The sequence below is a fragment of the Oreochromis niloticus genome, linkage group LG11 (genome assembly GCF_001858045.2).
Source record: "Oreochromis niloticus isolate F11D_XX linkage group LG11, O_niloticus_UMD_NMBU, whole genome shotgun sequence".
NCBI classification, from domain to species: Eukaryota; Metazoa; Chordata; class Actinopteri; order Cichliformes; family Cichlidae; genus Oreochromis; species Oreochromis niloticus.
The window spans coordinates 3,105,801-3,127,230 of NC_031976.2; the positions used below are offsets into that span (position 1 = coordinate 3,105,801).

Here is a 21,430-nt window from a genome sequence, read left to right on the forward strand (position 1 = left end):
GTAACCATCAGCCTTACACAAACGATTCACTATCACTGTGTGGTCATGACAGGTTGACCTCGATACCCTCCTACTTTCTAGACTTTTGATGCCATTTCACAAGAAGTTTCTTTCTTTCTTCTGATGAATATAATGTACTTCTTCAGTTCCAACAGTGATAGTTTTTGTTTATTAATTAGTTTGTAGCTGAACGCACAGCAAGAGCTAGGTATTTGACTTTTCCTATTTACTACCTGTCCTATACTCATTTTCAACCTGTCCCTCCGCTGTAGCTAAGCAAAGAACTGTTAGTTTTCTGCATTTGGATGCATTGTTCTTAAGGATTTCTTCATGAATTTTCTTCTACTTTATGTTCAAAGTTTAGTTACATACCATACACAAATCAATATTAAAACCAGTAATAGATGAATTGGAAAACACAGAAATGACATGAATGATATTATAGGCTAAGACTCCAGTGCCACTCCCCACAGAAGAAGCCTTTCTAAGCATACCACAAAATTGGTCAAAGATGCCACATAGTTGCACTGGCCTCCAAATTCCACAGGTCATAATCCAATCAAGCACATAGTGGATGTTTTGGAACAATCCCAATCCATGCATGCCCTGCAATCCACAGTACCCAGAGAATCTGCTTTCCCAGTGCCAAAAACTGTAGAATATCCCCCAGTGGTCCCACATGCACACTGTGGTGAGATTGTACAAGCCATTGTAAAAGCCTGTAAAAATTAAGCTGTTACAAATAAATGATCACATTTTAATTAAAACCAGTATCTTAATCAGTGACCTCAGCTGTAAACATTTACAGGTTACATACTCTTAAAATGTATCTAAATTAAAGGATCTGAATTTGTACTTACACAAGACATGCGTTAGTTAGAAACAACAGGAGATAACTGATCTCTTTCATTTGGGTTCACTTCTACTCTAAACAGTCACAGTGAACTGTTCTACAAAGCTCAGGATGAACTTTGTTATGTCCTTATTTAGACTTGAGCAATGCAAAGGTCACGCATTACATTTGCCTTTTAGTCTTTCTGCAAAGTAGTAAGACAGCAGTGCACATCCTGCCTTCATTTGATACTACAGTAAAGGCAAATAATCTGATTGCTAAAGTTGTTGGACAGCTCCTGAAATTCCAAAGTGTCTAAACATCATTCCCAGAGCTTCGCCATTCATCATCTGACACACACTGGCCCAAACTGTACCTTTTCCCATGACTGTGTTCAGGTCAGAATTTGGTCAGTTTGGTCCAGTCAGATTCGGAGGAACCCTTATATGGGCCCTGAGTTGCTTGAAATGGAACTGTTCCATTAAGCTTGAGGTTAAATCATCAATACTTTAAGTGGTTATTCGGTGTCTGAAAGGAACCAGCTGAATCTTTATTAGTGGGGAAAAATTGCTCAGTCAGACATGCACCAATAACACTTTACAGAAAGTCGCAGTGAGACCAAACTGCTTTAAGGAAAGGTGACCTTGAGTCAGAAGGCTAAAGTGTCACACTACTTTCATTTGTTTGAAAGGACCAGAAAGGTTGTCCTCTCTGCACTTATTTGATTGGATTGTCAATGGCAGGATGAGAGTTTTCGGCCGCACTTTGCTGCCTCTCATGCATACGAATGTAGCGTGGAGCAGGTGATGGTCCTAAGGGGAAACTGTTCATTATTCCACAAACTTCTCTTACTAATCTGTGCTTAAGAACTGTTCTCTTTTCCTTAAGCTTCTCTCACTCTCACTCCCAATCTGGCCATGGCCTTTCTTTAAAGGACAGCCAAGTGTGCGGGAGACTTTATCTGGCCTCCTTTTCATCTGACCTTTGAAAAAAGTAGCCATTTTGTTTCCTCAGGGTTGTGTAACATACACCCACATACCTACAGTAATATTTCAAGTCAGGCTCTTCAAAAGCCATCTCAGCCGATTGTATTTTTAGAATGATGGTCCTTGAAAAAAAAGAAAGAAAGAAAACAAGCAAATAACCAGAGGGCATTGGATTAAAGTTGAGGCTGAAGCATAATAACACAACTCATATGTCAGAGGGACACTTTTTTGGTTCAACAGAAGCACAAGGACATCAGACACAGGATGTGAAGTCATGAACATGCTTTTCTTCCTCTGAATGCACGTGAGCTGTCACGTTACCATCGTCATACCTCACCACCAAAAAAAGGGAAAAGAATCAAACTGAAACAAAGGCCTTCTAGTCTATGCTTGGATGATTTCATCAGCAAAGCCAACAAAACCCTTTCAAGGGACCCTAACACATTCATGCTGCACTGTGATAAAGTTAAAAATCACATGTTTCTTTACATTTTATACTGCTTATAGTTATACTTTTGGTGCTTGGTAAACAGCCACATATCAATTTCAAACTCAATATTCAACCAATAAGTCTGCATTATAAGATAAAGCACAGCTTCTAATAGTTAACGAAGCTTCAGTTGTCTGAGTGAAATCAAATACACAAACCCTTCTACAGTTTCTTGGGGCTAAGCAGCTTTTTCATAATGTGCTGCAGTGAGGGACAACACAACGAAAAAAAACATCAAGTTGATACATTCAGACTGCTATGGCTTTGTCCCTCCAACTTTCAAACTGGAAGTTAAAGAGCAGACACTAAAGCACAGCTGTCTGCGGACACTTGCTGATAGAGATGAATGATGGATAAATATCGATACTATCTATAACAATGCTGATATTGATATTAAATTGATACTATGATAGATAGAATTTAATCTCAGTTCAGTACGTAGCACACTGAAAAAATATACCTCAAACATGTCTGAAATGTATTTTATTTATTGAAAATGATTTAATTTATAGCCTATAGCAGATTTAAACAACAGAAGCTGTTTCAAAGTGCCTTAGATACAGGCACATTTACACTCCAGGTCTCCAGAAACCCAGTTTCAAAATACATGAAAAGGTGAAAGGTGTGTTTTGTGGTATTAACTCATTATTGTGGGAAAGAAAAGTCACAGTGACTTAAATTATGTTCAGAATTTGTAAACTGATGATGATTTGTGTCAAATATCATGTCACATTGCTCCCTCTATATAAACTGGCCTCATAGAGTAAATGTATTGCTATCAGCACTACTTGCCCTGTGTTTACTTGGTTTTGGGATCAATCACAAAGTTTTGCACAGCAGTACTGACTACTCTAAGTGTCAGCTTATTAACACTAGAACTGCCAAATTGGTCATGTTGACTCTTTTGGCATGTTAAAATCATGTAACTCTGTTAAAACAAAACCAAATGATAGTTTTGAGAGTTTATTCATCATGGAATTTTGAATAGAATAATAAAGGCTGTTTATACCTAGAAGAACATCAGGGGTCATTTTGACTCCATGGAAATTCATTTAAAATACCAATCATTTCACACCTGACTGCTTAGTGACTTATTGTTTATGCATATTTGGATATGAAGCCTGCTATATCATCAGCCAGAACTTGCTTAGATGAGTTAGATAAGAGAAAAAATACAGTGGCTTGCCTTGAACTTTTCCACATTTTGTCACATTACAGCTACAAACATGAATCAATGTTATTGGAATTCCAGGTGAAAGACCAATACAAAGTGGTGTACACGTGAGAAGTGGAACAAAAATCATACATGATTCCAAACATTTTTTACAAATAAATAACTGCAAAGTGGGGTGTGCGTAAGTATTCAGCCCCCTTTGGTCTGAGTGCAGCCAGTTGCCCATAGACATTGCCTGATGAGTGCTAATGACTAAATAGAGTGCACCTGTGTGTAATCTAATGTCAGTACAAATACCGCTGCTCTGTGACGGCCTCAGAGGTTGTCTAAGAGAATATTGGGAGCAACAACACCATGAAGTCCAAAGAACACACCAGACAGGTCAGGGATAAAGTTATTGAGAAATTTAAAGCAGGCTTAGGCTACAAAAAGATTTCCCAAGCCTTGAACATCCCACGGAGCACTGTTCAAGCCATCATTCAGAAATGGAAGGAGTATGGCACAACTGTAAACCTACCAAGACAAGGCCGTCCACCTAAACTCACAGGCCGAACAAGGAGAGCGCTGATCAGAAATGCAGCCAAGAGGCCCATGGTGACTCTGGACGAACTGCAGAGATCTACAGCTCAGGTGGGGGAATCTGTCCACAGGACAACTATTAGTCGTGCACTGCACAAAGTTGGCCTTTATGGAAGAGTGGCAAGAAGAAAGCCATTGTTAACAGAAAACCATAAGAAGTCCCGTTTGCAGTTTGCCACAAGCCATGTGGGGGACACAGCAAACATGTGGAAGAAGGTGCTCTGGTCAGATGAGACCAAAATGGAACTTTTTGGCCAAAATGCAAAACACTATGTGTGGTGGAAAACTAACACTGCACATCACTCTGAACACACCATCCCCACTGTCAAATATGGTGGTGGCAGCATCATGCTCTGGGGGTGCTTCTCTTCAGCAGGGACAGGGAAGCTGGTCAGAGTTGATGGGAAGATGGATGGAGCCAAATACAGGGCAATCTTGGAAGAAAACCTCTTGGAGTCTGCAAAAGACTTGAGACTGGGGCGGAGGTTCACCTTCCAGCAGGACAACGACCCTAAACATAAAGCCAGGGCAGAATGGTTTAAAACAAAACATATCCATGTGTTAGAATGGCCCAGTCAAAGTCCAGATCTAAATCCAATCGAGAATCTGTGGCAAGATCTGAAAACTGCTGTTCACAAACGCTATCCATCTAATCTGACTGAGCTGGAGCTGTTTTGCAAAGAAGAATGGGCAAGGATTTCAGTCTGTAGATGTGCAAAGCTGGTAGAGACATACCCTAAAAGACTGGCAGCTGTAATTGCAGCAAAAGGTGGTTCTACAAATTATTGACCAAAGGGGGCTGAATAATTACGCACACTCCACTTTTCAGTTATTTATTTGTAAAAAATGTTTGGAATCATGTATGATTTTCGTTCCACTTCTCACGTGTACACCACTTTGTATCGGTCTTTCACCTGGAATTCCAATAAAATTGATTCATGTTTGTGGCTGTAATGTGACAAAATGTGGAAAAGTTCAAGGGGGCCGAATACTTTTGCAAGCTACTGTAATTACTGTAGGTCTGAATACATCAGTTATGGAATATTGAGCCGGGACAGAACGGGGCAGAGTGGATGAGACATAGAGAACCAGGCCTTTTGCTGGCAGTGGAGAGCATCGCGAAAACCATCGGTGAGCACAGCCCAAACGGAGAAGTATTCCAAGCAAGTAAAAACTGAAATCCAGAGCAGAGCAGCTGAATTGAATGAGTGTCAGGCTTGAGTCGGAGAGTACAGGGGCTGCAGACTCAACCACAATGCTGCAGAGCATTGTGGATGAAACAAGGAGGGAGAGAGAAGTCTAGCAAAGAGTAGGCAAATTTGGAAAGTGTGATAAATTTTCAGTGTTCTACTTTTTTTTTGCATTTATATTATTGAAGCAATAAATGGTTCAAATTGTTTCACAGTGAGTGTTCTGACGTTATACCTGCTTTATTTTATGATAGTTAAATATCACAGGTTATCTAAAATTTTTTAATGCTACACAAAGCTAATCAAAGTTAATCCAAAATGCTGTGTTGACTGTGATGATTATTTTGTTTGTTAAGGTGGAAAAGCTTCCGAAATCCAGCTGGCCCTGTGTGAGAAAGTAATTGCCTCCTTCACCTAATAACTGTTTGTACCACTGTTGTCAGCAAGAACTGCACTAAAGCATTTCTAATAACTGGCAAAACTGCTTTAATTCAGTCACACTCAAGGGTTTTTTAGGGGCATTAAAATCCTGTTTAAGGTCTGATTTAAATCTGGACGAATAATGGCCAGACACTCTGCTTCTGGATTTTCTGGTAGAGAGCGTCCAGGTCCTGAAGCAGCAAAGCAGCCCTACCACCACCATGATTGACTGTTGTGGCAGTGTTTTGTTTTGTTTTTATAACATATTGTGTTAGTTTTATACCAGATGTATCGGGATTCAAACCTTCCAGATTAGTCAACAAAATATTTTCCCCATAGTTTTGGGGATGTTTTTATTAAACATGAGATGAACCTTTTTTATCTGCAGTTATTTTCACCTTGGAACGACCATAGTTGGCATTTTGTTCAGTCTCTTTCTTGTTATTGCTGAATCATGAAGGCTGAGCTTAAATGAGGCAAGTGAAGCCAACAGTCCTTCAGATGCTGTTCAGGGTTTGATATAGTTGCAGATGTAGTCTTGGAGCAATTTTGGTAGGCTGTTTCAAGTTTTCTTCATTTGTGGACATTTGTTCTGACTGTGGTTTGCTGAAGTCTCAAAAGCCTCAGAAATGGTTTTCTAACCCTTTCCATACTGATAGATTTCAGTGACTTTGTTTTTCATCTGTTCTTGATCGTGGCTCAAGAGTTGGGAGTTCGTCTTGTAATCGGAAGGTTGCCAGTTCGAGCCCCAGCTTGGACAGTCTCGGTCGTTGTGTCCTTGGGCAAGACACTTCACCCGTTTCCCACTGGTGGTGGTCAGAGGGTCCGGTGGCGCCAGTGTCCGGCAGCCTCGCCTCTGTCAGTGCGCCCCAGGGCGGCTGTGGCTACAACGTAGCTTGCCATCACCAGTGTGTGAATGTGTGTGTGATTGGGTGGATGACTGGATGTGTAAAGCGCTTTGGGGTCCTTAGGGACTAGTAAAGCGCTATACAAATACAGGCCATTTACCATTCTTTAGATTGTAGCATGGTATGTTGCTTTTTGAGATTTCTCAGCCTACTTTACTTTGCCAGACAGGTTCTTTTAAAGTGTTTTTTTTTTTTAAAATTCAGCAGGTCTAGCAGTAATCAGGCCTGAATGTGGTGTGAATTTGAAATCAGCTTTCCAAAAAACGTGATTAATTCCATTTATTTATTCCATTTTTTTAATTATTAATCATAGTTAATTCATGTTTTAACAAGGTGTGTATATGTGTGCGTGTGTGTATTGGTGGAAGGGGGTTAAACAGAAAACAATGACACATCTAAAGCTATTTACAGTTTTTCCACAAAAGAAAAAAGTTTTGGCTTACTATTAAATATGCTGTTAAGTTTATCACCTATGATAACTTATGATGCTGCTAAATTATTAGTTTGATGTCATAAGAAATTCCACAGTGTTTGTAATTTATTTATAGTATACTAGATCTTACAGAAGTGAGACCAACATCCTACCAGCAGTGTAATGCTAGCTTTCTTCCTCAGGACAGGCCTCCAGTGACTTGGTCTGGTAATGGTTTCCCTGTTTGGAGCAGAGTGGAAAAGCCTAAGGACTTGGCCAGCGATAAGGAAGAGTAATGATCTTTGGCCGATGAGTGAGCCATGCTGTGGCCACTTCCACTCTCATTCTGCACACCAATAAATGCACCACATGGAGTCATCACTCCACTTGAGGATGTTTTCTGGAAGTCCCACTGAGAGTGTCTGAAGCTCAGTGTCTGGGATGTGCCGAGGAACTCCCGTGGGGCAGCAAGTGCTGTCCCGGGCCCTGGTATTTGGAAATGTCAATCTTTCTGTGTGTTTTCAGAGGAAGGGAGGGGGGTGTGAGGAGAGCTTCCTGGCCCTGTCTGCAGGACCACAACAGATGGCCAACTGGACATCTACGATGCGTCCTTCTGGTGCCATCCTCATGCTACATATGCTTCACCCTGCAGCTATGACTTCCTGGAGATTGCTTTCTCACAGTCCCTCACAGCCGTCACCATGGCTACACAATCCCAATTGTGGGGAACAGACCTCAGCACTTACAAACACAAACAGACACCAGTATGAAAACCCTTTTCAAGCCCTAAATCACCACATGCACAGCGAGACATTCCAAACCCACTATCAGGCAGTCTTTTATCAGCCTAGCACATTCTGGTAATACTGGCCACTGTGTAACTGCCATCCCTTCCCTTTTAATATTCCGTAATATCCAGATTTCACATGTCATGTAGTCAAATTGTTGGAACTAGGTGATAAGATGCAACTCGGTCAAGTCTCGACAAAAGCTGACTCTTGAGCAAATGTATTTCACTCTCTGGTTATGACGAGATAATGAGAGGCATCTCCTGACACAATGCCAATCAGTCATGTGGTCATGCTTTTGGAAACAATTGGCCTGCTTTGCCTACTGATAAGCTCAGACTAATCAGGGGAAAATGTTGAAAGTAAACATGATTGATTATTGCAATTATTGCAATCAAATTGGTTCTGGAGAGTACAGGAGATGAAATACACAGACAGGTGAGCATAATGGTGGAAATTGCACTTAAAGAAGAGCTTTGAAATGAGAATTACAAAAGCAGCTACGGAAACCAGTTTTTAGGCTGATAATCAATTGACAGTAAGTTAACAATGCAAACTTTAAACGAACTGTCTTTTTTGTTGTTGTGTTTGTTATGTTTTGATAAATAGGAAAGCCAGAACAGATTTCAAAATTATTTTTCTTGTGTCATAATTAACATTGTAGAGCTACACGTATTTAGGTATGCCACATAGATGGAAGGTTTCATATATAAAGATGTGAGCCTGAAACTAGTCGTTAGTGAGATAATGGGTGTTAAGAGGTAAAAAAGTACAGATAGCTGATAAATTCAACATGCCAGCAGAAAAATAATCACCATTCTCCAACACAATTCTTCCAAAAGACGTTCCCTATCTGGTTTGTTTTAGAGACTAAATAAATATCGGTACTGAAAGTAGCTGTAAAAAATGATGAGCCTGTGGGAGGGTTATGAATAACTTTTTTTTCTCTAATAGTTAAATTTTTATTTAGGTAAAAATTTCCCCTTAAGTTTGTGGGTTATTTCTTTTAAGGTTATGTTTTTGAGTTACTTCTGATTTGAGGCTTTCTTTTTTGTTTTTCAGAGGAGCCACAGTATCAGGGTCATATGCAGCGAGGAGAGCTCCATCACGCTCAGTCACTCTTTCTTGTGTCTGGGATTACCATAATAACCCTAATATCACTGAAAACACAGTTCATTGCTTTCAGAAGTTGGAATTCTTTCCAATTGAGGAAATGGTTCAGGAGTTATGGGAGTAACAGATGTTTAAAAAATGTCTGATGCCAGTGACAGGTTAGGCTTTAGAGGATTAAAGAGGCTTCACTAACACATTTACACATAAATGCATATAGGACACCTATAGCTTAATTGTTTCTGGCCCCTGGAATGTACTTCATACCTTCCTTGGTCACTAGTGATTTCTTGGCTTTAACTATATAAATGCGTACAGACAAATTCCAGGAACTGTTGCATGCTGAAGCAAACATGAAAGCTCACCCTTCAAGCTCCCAGGTCAAGGAGAAGCTTTACACGTAAGGTATAACATGCAATTCGAGAAAGGGCAAGGACCACGATTTCATCATTTACAGTTACGGCTTGTTCTAAAAATAACTGAAGTTTTAAGACATTGTTTTATCAATGATAGAATTACAAAATGCCAAATCTAGGCAAGTTAGTTGGGTGCATGGATGGATGCTGAACGGCCCATAATGGCCCGTAAAGCTGGTTTTTTGTGCAGTGACCATGTCCATATCTTCATTGTCTCTGTGGATGGTAGTTAAAAAAGTATAATTTTTCATGTTCTCTATATTTTGGTCAGACACATGAGTAATTACAAAGAGACAACAATGACACAGCAGCTCATTATCTGCATTCTGTTGTTCTATCACTTCATTCTCTGGGGAGAGTAAACCATGGCATCTCTATGCCCTTGCCAATACTTTGTGGAACAAACAAAGTTGTGAGGCAGAACCAGGAACTAATTTCATTAGCGGCTGCCAGTTGTGACTGATTACAGTCTGTTCTCAGTGGCTGGCAAGTGGGTCCAAAGTTCTGGAAGGTTAATAACCAGTAACAATCAATTACTTAACAAATCTGATATGATCAATGGAGTTTCCAATCTGGCAGACAGCAAGATGAGTAGCCGACTGCAATAAAACCTCAAAAATGCTGAATACTCAGCAGCAGCAATGACTTACAGCTAAAATGCTTCTGAAAGCATAACTGTACAACTGAAAGAAAAAGTAAAATGCTGCTCAATCAAAACTCTCCAGCAGCGCTTCGCTACAACGGAGAACAAGAAAAAAAACATGTAATTCTAATGAATGAATGAATGAATAAAATTTAATAGGCAAATCAGGATGGAACAATGAGCAGGAGCATATTAAAACAAAACTCCCAGGCAGAGGTTGGATCATAGTATGTCTGCGTTGTGGAAAACGAGAACAGTGCACCAGCAGCATCTTAATTAGTATATCAGCCATCACTAGGCATCCCTTGTATTGGTCCATCTTCATCCACATCAGGACTGATTATTCTAATGATTTCTAAACCTCTGTCCGGCCATTATTCACACATCACAGAGCCCGGCCTTGTTATCTCTGAGGGCAGGGCCTCTTGTCTCCCTGAATCCACAAATTAAATCCAGAAAAGGCCTCCTTTCCTTTTCTACCCTGTCCTTAGCAAGGGGTCTCTGTTGCCATTTAGCATTCAAGTCAGCTACATACATTATTAGGTGAGCTACAGTGCTCATTCTCTGAGTCGCAGAAAGAAAATGTGTGCATACCAATATGATGGACCGTGTTACAACAAGGGTAAAGGTGAGATTACCTGCTATTGGCTATAATTAAACTTTACAGTGTTGTACATAAGAAACATGCAAGTCTGAGTGGACTAAAAAAAACCTAACATTTTATTCCCAACAGAACAAAGAAAACATAAAAATTTATGTGTGAGAGAAAGTTCCATTTTAAGAAAAATATTCAATCAATTTGAATTTGATGGCAGCAACACATTGCAAAAAAGTTGGGACAGGACCATGTTTAGCACAGTGTCATCCCCTCTTCTTTTAACAACAGTCCGTAATTTCTGGGAACTGGAACTGGAATTTTGCTACAGAATTCTAGCAGCTCAACACTCGTAACTGTTCTTTGTCATATTTTTCACTTCATTATTAACTCAAACCTTTCTATTCTGTGTACTATGAAGCCATTCTGTTGTAATAGATGCAGTGTGTGGTTCAGCATTCCTGCTGAAATAAGCAATGAGCTTCCCTAATTTGGATGTGAGTATATGCTGCTCTAAAACCGGTATATAACTTTCAGTACAGTCTGTTTTAAAAGAGCTTTGGCCCAGAGGCAATGGTGGCATTTCCGGGTCATGTTTGCATATGGCTTCTTCATTCCTTAAAGAGCTTAAATGTTAAGCATTTGTGCATAGCATGGTGAACTATGTTAACAGAACAAAACTTCTGCAGGTGTTCCTGACCCTATGCAATTTTTTCGTTGACAGAATCCTTTCTGACATGCCTTTTTTAAAATGCAGTACTGAAGATCAGGGGCTGTCAATATTGGCCATTTCTCCATATTCTCTGTATTGTTTTGCTGCTATCGTGTACTTTTGTAGAACCTCTGCCTTTATTTACTTCTTAGAAATTCTGCCTGTCTAAGATGTAAATTTTATAACCAACCATTGTTACTCACCTGTTGCCAGGTAACCTAATAACTTATACAATATTTGTTGAGCTGTTTTAATTTTCCAGCATTTTGTTTCCCCATCCCAACTTTTTTGAGACATGTTGCTGACATCAAATTTAAAATAAACTCGTATTTTTTTTTTATCAACTAGTAAAATATCAATCAACTAGTCTCAGTTTAAACAGGTGATGCATCTTTTATGTTCTAATGTGAAACAAATGTGGGTGCGTGAAATTTGTGAATCATTTTTTTTATTTACATTTTATAGAGCATCATTTTGGGGATTGTGGTTATATAACTAACAAAAGTACAGTGTGTCCAAAATAAGCTTATGCTGCAGTAAGCTTGAAAAATGTTCTTTCAATTTCACAATTCAAAAACATTTTGGTAATTTCCTTGTAAAATTGATGTTGAGTAAAAATGCTTCATGTTGCAGTGGAAAATTGACTGCTGTCATGTTGTATCAGTGGAAATACACTATCATGGTATAATCTGTATCACAGTGACACCAGATATTCTGACTCTGAAGGGAAACTTAATGCTGATTTATCAGATACCACCTCTGTATCTATCCACTACACCCATGGTGTCGCACTTGGGTGATGCACCAGCCAATACCCTTTTAGAGACCCAGAAAGTCTAGATTAGGTGTTGGTTGCAGTTTAGACCAACCAGTTTGTATCTTGCTGGAACCTTGTTGTTTGGCTTTTCTTCACTTCCTTTTTAATCTTGCTTTTACTTGCTAGATAATTTTAGGCACTAAAAACTACTTTAGTACAAGAAACGAATAAAGAGTAATCCTTGTGTATAAGTGAAATAGTACCAATAATATTAACTGACCCCCTGGGGATAAAACCTGGATGACTGTTGTGAAAAAAAAATGCAAGGGACAAATTGTTATGGACACATGACACGGTTAGAATATTGCTGTAACTGAGGACAGGGGACTGAAAGCATACTCCTGTTCAGCAGTGATGAGGTGGTCCAGAAACAGATTGCATTGTGGGTGTTGGGATATGCAGTAACAGTCTGATCTGTAGTACATCTTACCTGGATCTTACAAGTCTTAAAGGCTCTACCACATACATCTTGGTACTTAATTCAGCTCTTAGTTTTGCATCACTTATCCAGACCTGGATCATGATCGTAGCACGCATAGCCTCCACAATCTCCTCCCACATAACTTCCACCCAACCTGAAGCATTGCCAGTGCCATGCCATGGCTGTTTTCCCATATGGATGTGAGAGAGTGGGGTTTTCATCAGATACCTAAAGTACCAGAGCTTGTGATGACAGAAATTTATTTAAGCTTATTGTCACTTCTTGAGTCAAAAAACACACAATATCATGACCACAGAGGCGGGTCTTAGGCCACTGAATTCTCTAAGAAAACTAATACATTTAAGAAATGCACTCATCCCTTATCCAACGTACAGTACATATATATGTACACATGTTGTTATATACATTCAAACAGACATACTGACATACAAGCAACAATGTGAACCACTGAAAAATGTTTAAGTCTATAAGAACAACTTTCCAGCAGTTAATTAAAGTGAATGAAGTGATGACCTGTTTAGGAGCTACAACCTCAAAAGTGTGATCGGCTCTGGATTTAAAATGTGTCTTACAGTTAAATGGCTGTGGTCAGATGATTAGGATGATTAGACTGCTGAAATACCATTCCTGCCTCTCATGAAAGGCTTGCTGTGGGATTAATAAAACTGCAAAGTAAATTCTGAATTTCACTGAAAGCCAGTGAAGGGTACCAAGAGCAAGGGGGATAAGTTATTGCTTGCTAGTTTTTGCTATAACATTCTAACTGTTGCATTCTGAACCAGTTCAAGTGCAAGGAGGCTTGAGTGGTAATCATGAAAAGTGAGAAAATGAAAATGTACTAAAAGGTCCAAGGTGTCAGGTGTCACTAGAGGTTTGTTTGTTTTTTTGTATTTTACAATATTTCTTAGATGAAAGAAATGTTAAAAATGTGCATATATCTGAAAAACATGATGTGGTACAAATGTTCCAAGTAGGGTTTACTTGAGTTTTTGAGTTTTGGTAAGTAAAAATGTTATAGTTTAAAGGTCTGTGGCTAGCAGGTATGGTCGTCTCTGTATTGTACCCATAGGCTGGATGCAAACTCTTAATCTAGTTATCTAGCATTAGCTGATAACTAGTACTCCAACTTTTGATTCAAACAGTCTTTTCTGCACATTACAAAACCAAAAGCTGATGTCAGGGTCACTAAATCCTTGTTTTATATGAAGTCTATGGTTACAGGCTGTTTCTGAAAACATATTAAAACTGTATTAAAAAACACAGAATAACCCAATGCTCAGGCTGATGTGAGAGAGAGAGTGATTTTCCATTTAGAAATGCATCAGATTTTAGTCAGCAAGCCATTATGACCATTTTTTGGGGGGGGGGCAGAACTTGTCAGTAAATATGAAGGAAAATATAAATAAACAGTTGTTTACTGTTACCTGCATGATGGCCAGTGGACAATAGATCTACTCTTTCACTGTTGGGACAATCTTGCAATGACAAACAACAGCTAATTATTTACACACTGGGGCTGTAACTGTTATGTCAAGGCATGATCATGTATTTGGGCAGATACCACAGCAGATGGCAGTTCTGAATAGGAGCCATATGTAAACATTACAAATGAAATGGAGGTTTAAGCTGTCATGTCATGCTGACACAGCTGAATTTCTGGGTGTGTTTTAGTTCAGATTTCATCCTTTACATCAGATGAGTCAATATACTGTACTCATTTTGACAGGAATTGCGATAGTTACTGTAGTCGGTGGGTATTTTTAAGCCCCTTGCTTAATTTGCATATAATTCAACTCAAGATCTAGGTTTAGTTCTATGACTGCTTCTTCAAAACTCACATAATTATTGAGTCCAACAGAACATTTGTTCCAGACTAGCAGACTAGAGATCTATAGGAGATGTGTTCATAAAACTGGGTGGATGTAAGGATATAGTGACCTTGACCTTTAGTTACTTGTATTATCATATTACACTGTCTGAATTTTACAGTAGATTAATTTGAACAGGAGACAGGCATGAAACTTAAAGTGAGCTTTTGATGTTGATAGTTCAGAGATGAATGTTGTCCAGAAATTCAGAATCATCAAAGAACAATGCAAGGGAATCCAAATACCAAAAGTCACTAGGAATGCAAATACAAAAAGCACAGGGAACATAGAGCAAGGAGATACACAGGTATGTCGATGACACAACAAGTCGGTGATGGAACAGGAAAAAGGTGGGGGATGGGGTTGGGGGGTTAATGGTAAATGGACACAAACAGAACTAACCAGTTATATCCTAAAAGTAATCAGAAAACTAAACTGAGACTTTCGGACTTTATGGGTAAAGAACTACAGAAGAAACACAAACAAAAAAGTAAATTCAACTTCTGAGACATTAATCTTCTCACTTCAGTAGCAGAGGGGGGTGTTACCAGTTTCAGCTGCTTTGGTGTTAATTAAATTAACAACGAATTCAATACAGTGGCAACAATGACACAACACCCAAAACAGGAATGGTTTTACAGGTGGAGGTCACAACAGTCTTTTCTGACTGTTTTTTTTTTTTTCACACGTTTTGCATTTGGCTCTAGCTGTGTCAAATTTGTGTTTGGTGCTGGACAGGTGGTGCACAGTGGGTTTTATCAGAGCTGAAAACTGCTACCTACTGATTTTAGATATGAGACTGGAAAAGCACTGAGACTGAGACTGGACTAAACTGTAATGTTTCAGACCGAAAATCCAAAACAAGAAGCATTACAATGCATAAACCCTAAAGAGAACTGCATAATCTATGTTTATTTTCACTTACTTAAGAGAGACAGGATAGGCAACTCCTTCAGTTTACTGAAATACTTCCACCTCCTCGAGCAACTAGGAGAAAGACTAAATGTAATAATTTGTCTTGATGCATTCACTACCAAAAGTGTTGTCAAGCCATTGGAACAACAACAGAAATCCACACAGGGGCCTAAATCCCAAAACACGTTTTCTTGACTCATCACTTCATTAAAAAAATAGCAGACAGATTAAAATACAGGAAGAAACGGGAGACTAGATGACAGTAGATGAGACTGAGTCAGCCAAACGATGTGTAGCAGGATGTCAATTGTTCAGTGGTGCATCGTTCTCATATTCTCCAAGGCTTATGTGACATAATCAAAAGTTCCAGAACCTTGAGGGCAGATTGTTTTCTCAGCTACTGTTTATTTTAGACCATGCATGCTCTACTCTGCAGCACACTGGATCAAAAATAAAATAACTAGGTTTATACAGCAGCAACTCTAAAAAGAAAACTGAAAGTCAGTTTCTCAAAATATATCTCCATGATAAGAGCACTGAACCCATAACACAACTATGATCCAGACCTACCATATGGTGAAAAGACAAGAAAATGATCTCTAATATTCTTTATGTTCAATTTCTCCTTTTTTGGGGATACACATATGTGACTTTTATCACCTATTTCAAATTACTAGCTTGATTAATGATAAGTCTTTGCTCTTTTGCTAGGAAAGAGTTAGCAAATATACTTCAAGATACTTTAGCTGGCATCATGTGTACTACACACACAGCTGTCAGCATGTAAGTCTCATGGTACCAGCAGGTTTTGCCATTTTTAATGGATTCTTGAGAAATTTAAAATTCCTCTTAATAACAGGCTTTTTATTATGCTGTTGTGAAATTCCAGCCTGGAGATGCTCACCCAGTAAATTTGCTAAAGCTATTAGCCATTTCTGTCATTTAGGTGTAAATATCTGCTGTTTCTAACTCTTTATGTGTGTCTACATGCTAAGCTAAGCTAGCCAGATATAGAGTGTAGCTTCATATTGGGCATACGTGAATGTCATACCACCCCAAAAGATCAAACACTTAAGAAGAAGATAGATATATCTATTTGCAACATAAACCTAAAGTTAATCTACTCCCATAAACACATGTGCCATGGCAAACTGAGCAAAGTGACCTATCTCCAGGGCGCCTGCCCTTCAGTGTTTTCATATTTAAGTCTAAAGTATAAACACGATATAATGTTTCAGCCTGATTTTGGTCAAAAACAGGCCCATTAAAAGGGCTGTCTGGCTTCTTAACATTGTTAAATGATAAGAAACTGAATGCTAAAACACTGTCCAAAAAGCAACCTGTTAATTCACAAACCTACTTTGCCAAGAATAATAAAAATAAGAGCAGGAAACAGGAACTATCCAGGGATGACATGATCACAGACACAACAGATAGCTTTTATAAGAGACAGCTCTTAAAAGAGAAAGTGAGTATAACTATCACACACCCATCCTTTCTCTTTATCAGATCTCTGAACATCTCAAAGAATATGGTATCCATACAAAGATACAAGCACACGCTCCTCACATAGCCTGCAGGCACAATATGTTTACAGCAGAAAGATTTAAACAAACATCTGCTCTCTTGTTGTCATCAGAAAGCAACGAAGAGGCATCTCTGATGGCCTCCCATCCCCCTCATCTTTGTTTCTACTCTCCTCCCTACTAATCTCCTCCCCTCCTCCTCCTGCCTCGGTGTGAGGCTGGAGCATTAAAGCAGTCACTACAGGCTGAAAAACGCAGGGTGAAAAGGAGGAATTCCTCCAGTTTTACCTTTGAATGTAGGGATTGATGTGGGCTGTGAGTCAGTGATTCAGAGATCTTGCTCTTCCTCAGCTTCGCCTGACAACATCATATGATCCAACCACCTGCTTCTGCTGCCTGGTCATATGATCTGGTTAAGTCTTGGCAAAGAACTGTGGGATTTGTAGTTGAGACCTACTGTGTCAGTTAATACCCTGTATTATGTACCTGTACAATAGCTATATATTCTGAAATCTTCAGCAATTGAAAATCTAAAAGAGTTGTATGTGAATTACAGTTTTCATTACAGTTTTAAACATATACAGCACAGATGAAGTGAATATCATTGATGGGCTCTTGCATTCATTTATATGCAGATAATTTTAATGTCACTTGTAATCACTACAGAACAGACAAATTATCTACAGAGACCAAAAGAAATTTGAAGATAAGGTCATACATTTTAAAATGGAGGGTTTCAAATATTTTTTCTTAAAGCTGTTTAGGAGAAAAACAACAACAATTGAATTATTCACCTATTCTATTGACCCATCCTAAGTAAATCCAGCCAGCTCTTGTGACTGCTGTGGAGATATACCAGACCTGTCCTAGTTGTGGTTTCAAACCAGTCTGTAGGGGTGGTCCATTTCCTTCCCATCAAGCAATTGTCTTCTTTGGTTCATCCAAATAAGTTGATTCAAAACCTGGCATACACACTGCCAGAATCTTTTAGAGTGGAGAACCACTCTTCCACAGTAAAGGCAACCAAAAAGCAGGACTTACATTACATATCTGATCAAGAAAGAGAAGTCTCCCTGAAGGCTTTTCATGACTCCAAATCTACTTTATCAGGTTCCTAACAAGGACAATTTGATATGTGTGAATGTCGTGGTTCACTTTTGTTTAACTTTGCAGATGTCTCGGTATGGATTGTGTCATACAGCAGAAAACAGCAAATGGAAAAATGTAAAGAAGCAGTTGCATTTACCAGATGAGCTAACTCCAACCCCAGACAGAGATCTGTAGGTGTAGATGATCTAAGCGCCCGCTTCCTATGCCTCTGCACAGGTTCCAATTTGATAGAAAAAAAGCATTGAGATGGAGTTCACCTAAAGTTCAGACCAAAACAACACCTGGTGTGATAATGGCCATGACTAGGTAATAAGATGTGATTCATGGCTGCCTCAACCTTTGGGGTATCAGACCTCTGCAGTGATTTTGGCAGTGTACTAAGAGAAAATATCATATGTGCAGCATGTGAAATAGTTTGTATGTGATTCGGTATCTTATTATTGTTTTAAAGGTACACTCAGTAATTTTTGAGTTTTTTTATTAGAAAAAAGAATACTGTACCCATAAACATACATAGATTATTATGTCAACAAATTGATGCATTCTCATAAACTAATAATTTATCCATTAAAAATACATATATAAATGCATGAGCAGGTTCGCTGTTTGTGGAAACTGCCATGTCTGAATACAGTGGGCAGGACAGACATCTCCCTTCTGACTAATGACGTTTTATGTATGCACGTGCGTACTATGCCAGAGGTAGAGGGGAAGAGAAGTCATAGCTGTTCAAGTTCCTTGAAGGACCATTTCAATTCCTGTCTGCATCTACAAGCCATATGGATAAATATGTTTTATCCTCTGAGAGAGGGGTTAGACTTCACCAAAGAAATGACAATGGGAAGGAAAGAGACAACACCACTGGCATCTTAATAAAATGTCATCCTCATCTTCCTCACCTCAACCATCATCTCCTGAACTTGAAGTCAGGGCTCTAACACATGAAAACATGCATACAAATGCTTATTCACTCCCAACATTGTCATAGTTACTTACGGCTAGCAGATTAGAATGCCACATCCCGTCCCCAGACAGATGACAAAAGAACACTAAACAACAACAATAGCTGTTTATAGCTTAATATTATACCAATTAATGTTAGGCTCAAGTGTCTAAAAATAACACTTTTTTCTCTGGTAATAAGTTTGATTACATTCTTACATCATATGAGAGTTTATTCACTAAGCCTCAGACACTAACAATGGTGAACAGAAGCTAAGAGCAGCAAAAACAGGACCCTGCTGAAAAGCTCAGCATATCTTCAATACCTCATCTCAGTATGATCAAAATCATTCTCTGACTCACTGACCCACCTTTGACAGCCTCTTCCAGAGTAAAATGATGCTTCTCATCTGGCATTGATACCTTAGGTAAACACGGGACAGTATTCCACTGAAGGGGAAAAACTTAGGGGTGGATCTGAATCTGGTCCAAACAGTAGTAGAAGCCCCACAGCCATTACGGTTAGAGTCTAAATTTTAATTTTTTTGATCTCGCTTGACTCATTAAAACATGTTTGTTCTACAGTAGTCGTTCAAACTGGGAGGGGCAAGAAAACAAAACCCAGTTGACTGCAGTCTACTGACATCCAGAGCTGGTTTTGTTACCTTTCAAATCAAATCCCTTCCATAACATTTGACCTTACATTTCTTTTATTAAAATACTTATGTCTGGATATGCAAATATAAAAATTTTCATATAAAGAATTTAACCCTAACATTTGTTGAATCAGTTACACAAGTCAACAAAGGTTAGGGTTTTGTGATTTGATATTCACTTCCCTGCAACTGTCATAGTAATAGGTCAACCATTTTCGCCTACAGAAGTAAAGTAAGTAAAATTTTATTTATATAGCACCTTTCAAGATAAAAATCACCAAGTGCTTTACAGAGGCAGAAAACAGACATTAAAATCCAAAACAAAACAAAATTAACCAAAAGCGAGTTTAAACAGAAAGGTTTTTAACTGCTTTTTAAAAGACATGACTGAGTCCACAGATCTCAAACTCAAAGGGAGCGAGTTCCAGAGTCTGGGAGCCACTGATACAAACGCTCTGTCACCTTTTGTTTTTAACCTTGTATGCGGGACAACCAGCAACCCCTGGTCACAAGACCTCAGGGACCTGCTGGGGTGATAAGAAAGAAGAAGATCACTTAAGTATGTTGGAGCTACACTGTGCAGGGCCCTATAAGTCATGATTAGGATCTTAAATTGGACCCTGAACTTGACAGGGAGCCAATGCAGCTGAATCAGGAGGGGAGTGGTATGGGAGTGTTTGTGATGCTTTGTCAGAAGCCTAGCAGCAGCGTTCTGAACAACCTGCAGCCGTTCCAGGGAGGCATTACTTAAGCAAGTAAACAAGGAATTACAATAGTCTAAGCGGGATGAAACAAAAGCATGAATAATCATTTCCAATTCGGAATGTGACACAATAGGACTCAGCTTAGCGATATTTCTTAAATGGTAAAAACAAAAGCGAACCAAAGATTTAACATGTGTGTCCAGCGTCAGAGCTGTATCAAATGTAACACCAAGGTTCCTAATGGATGATTTAATATAAGAAGCAAGAGGGCCTAGATTTTTAACCACATGGGGAACAAATTTCTCAGGAGCAAAGACAATGATTTCCGTTTTGTCAGCATTTAGTTGAAGGTAGTTACCAGCCAGCCAATCTCTAACGGAATCTAAGCAGGACTGCAAGATTTGGAGATTAGAAAAATCAGGTGGCCTAAAAGAGATATATAGCTGAATATCATCTGCATAACAATGATATGAAATATCAGAGAAAGAGCTAAGAAGTTGCAGAAGAGGGAGTAAATACAACAAAAACAATAACGGTCCCAAGACAGAGCCCTGAGGCACCCCATAGGCAAGAGAGCTGACAGCGGATTTGAACTTAGAGGTAGCCACAGAGAAAGATCGATTAGACAAATAGGATTTAAACCATTCCAATGCGGTACCCGATACACCCACCCAGTGGTTTAATCTATCTAACAAAATAAGATGATCAACGGTGTCAAAAGCAGAGGTCAGATCCAGCAACATCAAAACAGTGCACTCTCCAGCATCATAATTCATCAAAATATCATTAGACACTCTAAGAAGTGCAGTTTCGGTAGAGTGAGCCTTACGAAAGCCAGATTGAAATTTATCAAGAACGTTGTGTTCATCTAGAAAATTCGTGAGTTGCTTGGCCACAACCTTTTCTAAAATCTTGGCAATAAAAGGCAGTTTTGAGATGGGTCTGTAACTGGAAAGCAAAGAAGGATCAAGTTTAGGTTTTTTTAAAAGTGGGTGAATGACAGCACTTTTACAGTAAACAGGGACTTGACCAGAGAGTAGAGATGCATTAAGAATTTTAAGAACACTAGGACCAATAGACTCAGAAACATTTTTAAGTAAAGACCCAGATAAAATATCAAGGGGGCAAGAGGATGATCTCATTGAAGAGACCAGCTTCAACAACTCAGGTAAAGACACTGGTGAAAATCTTTCAA

General features: G+C 39.0%; 1 protein-coding gene across 3 annotated transcripts in view; it reads right to left on the reverse strand.

Moving 5' to 3' along the window:
* The window catches only part of tsnare1 (T-SNARE Domain Containing 1), a 213,404-nt gene extending 196,173 nt beyond the window's left edge, over positions 1 to 17,231 (reverse strand). For 2 of the 3 annotated variants that reach the window (XM_025911723.1, XM_005472380.4), the window contains exon 1: positions 17,112 to 17,228. The gene's annotated coding sequence lies outside the window, so the exon portion shown is untranslated. Of the gene's footprint in view, positions 1 to 17,111 lie in introns of all 3 variants that reach the window. The other variant, XM_013268380.3, reaches the window with a different exon arrangement.
* Positions 17,232 to 21,430: the final 4,199 nt, after the last annotated feature.